The sequence below is a fragment of the Eubalaena glacialis genome, chromosome 10 (genome assembly GCF_028564815.1).
Source record: "Eubalaena glacialis isolate mEubGla1 chromosome 10, mEubGla1.1.hap2.+ XY, whole genome shotgun sequence".
Taxonomy (NCBI): Eukaryota; Metazoa; Chordata; class Mammalia; order Artiodactyla; family Balaenidae; genus Eubalaena; species Eubalaena glacialis.
Window position 1 is genome coordinate 4929684 of NC_083725.1, and position 4112 is coordinate 4933795.

General features: G+C 47.1%; 1 pseudogene; it reads right to left on the reverse strand.

Annotated features, from left to right (window-relative positions):
- Positions 1-2109: 2109 nt before the first annotated feature.
- On the reverse strand, positions 2110-2727 carry LOC133099094 (membrane protein BRI3-like; annotated as a pseudogene).
- Between the last annotated feature and the right edge of the window lie 1385 nt (positions 2728-4112).

Below are 4112 nucleotides of genomic sequence, written 5' to 3' on the forward strand. Positions count from 1 at the left end.
GCAGGAGAGAAGCTGCCTCATCTATAGATCTTTCTGTCCTACCCCTTTATCAGAAGTGAAGTCCTGGGCAACCATGTACGCTCAAAGCTGCGGTCTTCCTTTCTCCTTTATTCTTGCCTACGATGACTATTTTCCTTGCTTTCCGCATAGGCATTCCAGTTCTCCTTCTCGGGTGGCACGTGTTGTGAAGCCCTGTCCCTTAGTAGGACCCCAGTCGCAGTCTCTCTTGCTAGAACCTTTTGGGGAGCTGGACCCTCCTCTCATCATCCCCAGCTGCTTGCTGGGGTCCTGATCCAACCATTCAGATCACCTGGAGTCACTGCTGCCTCCCCGACGTCAGCCATCTATCCCCACTGTCTCCACAGCCTGCCCCACTCTATGTCTGGAATGACGCCTGATTCAGCCTTCAGTTTTCCATGTAGCCCTGGTCCCTAATTTAGACTGTGGGCTCTTCTTGCAGGCCAGGGTACTGCTGAGTCGGTTTCTGTTGTCTGTCTTACGAATGTCCCTTTAAATCAAACTGATGACAAGTCACAACCTGCAGTTTCTTAAGAGTATAAACCAAATGGTAGGGCACATTTGAAGGGAGTTGCTCAAATTCCACTTCCATCCCCACCCCACATTCTTGGCTTTTTATTCTGACATTAATTCCCACCTTGGGCACTGCCCAGATCTGGCAGTCTTCCTAACTTTTTCCATCCTGCTTGGACCAGCTCTCCTCCCCGGTTTCTAGCCAGCTCACGCTTCTGCCTGCTATTTCCATGGTCTACGGGGAGAGGTCCATGTTCTGCCTCCTAGTGCCTCAGAACTCCTCATTCTTTCTCCTGGCCAGCCCTTTCCCGTCTCAGTTCTGTCTTCCCTCTCTCCACTCGAACTACGGTTGAGACTTAACTTTATGCATTAAAGAGCTAGGAGGGGGAAGAGGACACCTTTAGTCTTGGCCTCATCTTTTCCCAGTTTCCCCCCTCTTCCTCACAGCCAAGGCCATTGTTGACTATTTTAAAAACTGTAGCAAGCACGCAACCATTTATTCTGTTGTGTGTGTATTTTTAAAAATCAGTTTTAAAGTCAGTTATTTACTTGTGATGCTTTAAATTTTGGGTTTTGGATGAGAAAAACGTAATCACCGTATGTGTATGTGGCAGAGACAGTGCTCACTTAGTATACCCTATATACTACCCCAATTGCCCAGCCTCCCTTGCAGGTAGGTGAGGGCTATGCGCAAGCTCTGACAGGTCAACCAGAAATGGAAATGTCTTCTCTACCTCTCCTTTCCCCTGCATTGACCTTGAGACCTGCAAGCTGAGATGGATCCCTGAGCCACACCTGATGGACAGATGTCCCCACTGACCCACACTGGATTTTACATGCATAAGATATCCACCTCTGGTGTGTTAAGGCACTGAGATTTTAGGGTTTTGTTTGTCATCACAGCATAACTTGACATCGCTCTGACCTATGCAAGTGTGGAGGTTTATTCCTGCCACCACCTAAGAATTGCCTTTATTTTTCGGCCGAGCAGCATGTGGGATCTTAGTTCCCCAACCAGGGATCGAATCCGTGTCCCCTGCATTGGAAGCGTGGAGTCTTAACCACTGGACCACCAGGGAAGTCCCAAGAATTGCTTTTTAAACAACTTAAAATGTATATAAATCATATGTGTTGATCATGGAAAATTAGAAAATACAAATAAACGGAATAGAAGAAAATAAAAATCATCTATAATCCTACTAGCCAGAGATAAATACTGGTAACATTTTGGTGTCCGTAGTTCCTGTTTTTTCTAAGTCTGTATAAATATATATTTATTTATTATTCTGGAATCTACTTTTTTTTTTTTTGACAATGGTATGGATCTCATTTATTTAAAACACTATTTCTCACCTTTCTCAAATTGAAGACTGTGAAAAATAAAAGCAGTGCTTTACTGAGCTGTCGTTGTCCTGGGAGCAGTGCCGTGCGGGTCCGCACTCCCGCCCCCTGTGCCCTCGGCTCCTCCTGGCAGCGCCCAGCCCGCCCACCTCACTTTACAAAACAGTCCTGAAGCTGAATCCCATAAAGCTATTGTTCACGACATTTACATTAGAAAAAGAGAGCTGGGTGTGGGAAAGCCAGGTGTGCTGTTCCCTTTAAGAAAAGTTTGCTCCACAGTTGGGCCATCTTCGCTTCCTCAAGGCAAAACAGCAGATGAACCCAAAGGGGCACAAGACGACGGCCAGGAAGATGCCCAGGAAGGTGAAGGAGTCCTCCGGAGCCCCGACCCTGCAGACAGGGCAGCCTCCAACGACAACGATGGAACTGGCACGGTGCCGGCTGACATCTCGACTGTGGATGTTGCAGACCCTGGGGTGGTGGTGGGGTAACCCTGTGACGAGGTCGGGGGAGGGCGGCCGCGGGGAGGGCGCCGTAGCCGTGCGGGCCGCACGCGAAGTCGCCCTGGCCGGCCTCCAGGTGGTAGGCGGGCGGCCGCACCTGCAGCCGGGGCTTGTGGTCCAGGGCGGGCGGCTCCCGCTCGCGCTCGGACTCGGCTCCGGCTCGGACTCGCGGGGACGCCCAGACGCCCGGCGGCAGGGCTGGGCCCCCTGGAGGCGGCCGCCGCGGGCTTCCCCCGCGCGCCTCCCCACGCCTGGAATCTACTTTTTCACTTGACAAAATATCCTGCAGATTTCCCCAAAGCAATACATGTGATTCTAGAACACACTCTGTAATCATTGGGTAGCCTTGCATTATGGCAGTATCATAATTTACATACTGCTGGAGTCTATCTTCCTCTGCCTAAACTGCTTTCAGTAACACTGCTGCTCCTTTTCCACGTATTTTATCCCTTACTTCCCTTCCCACTCACAGAATGACTCTTAATCATCTACATTTATAGAATGCACATGAGACCTTCCAAAAATAACTACAGTGGCCGTGAAATTCACAAGGTGATATTTTCGGTTGGGGAAGGAAGAAGCAAAGTTTTTGCAACGTATTTATCCCTTTGATGATTATTATTGTCATTATTATTCTTATTTGCTTGGGAAATCTTAGTTTTTATTCTCTGAGTAGAAACAAATGACTTGGAGGGGACAAAGGAGATGTCAGGATGGGTAGCAAGAGGAAGCCATTTAAGTTAGGGTTAGGTGTGGCTGCAGGAAAAAAAGCCACAACAAACTCAAAACTAACAGTAGCTTAAGTGAGCAGAAGTTTATGTCACTCTTATATAAACGTCTGGGGACATCCCTGGCAGTGGGAAGACTTCACGCTTCCACTGCAGAGGGCGAGGGTTCGGTCCCTGGTCAGGGAACTAAGATCCCGCATGCCGCGTGGCGTAGCCAAAAGGAAAAATTTTAAAATAAAAAAGGAAAAGTCTGGAGGTAGGCACTCTGATACAGTACTCCATGGAGTATCAAAACCCAGACTTCTTCTACTTGCTCTCCTAAACATTTCCTTCCACTCCCAAAGTCACCTCACAAGGTTCACATGGTTGCTTTAACTCTAGCCGTTACATCGACATTCCATCCAGAGGGGAGGATATGAAAAAAAGGAGAAGAAAATGTCATTCTTTTAAAATGCACTTTTTTTGGAAATTGAACATATCAGGTCTGCTTAGTCACTTGGCCACCTATGGATGCGTGAGAAGCTGGGAAATATAGTCTTTATCCTCAGAGTTCATGTGCCCAGATAAAAATCAAGAATGCTATTGCTGGGAGTTCCCTGGAGGTCCAGTGGTTAGGATTCTGTGCTTTTACTGCCAAGGGCCCGGGTTCAATCCCTGGTCGGGGAGTTAAGATCCCACAAGCCGAACAGCGCGTCCAAAAAAAAAAAAAAAAAGGATGTTATTGCTATAGAAGAAGGAGAGAATGGATATTGGGTATTGGGGGACAATCAGATATCTCTGCCATGAGAACCACCAGATGATTAATAAATGCCAAAATTTTTCTAAAGTAAATTATTTAATTATAGGTAGTTTAATTGAAAGTAACTATAAAACTAGTCCTTCCTGGAGGAGGATCAAACTCAAGGAAAATATCAATTACATTAACAGTCAAATGTAATCAAACTCTTGCCATGAACAGATGGGCTAAGTAAATACACATTCGGTACTTGAATCCCTGCTGGATTTCTGA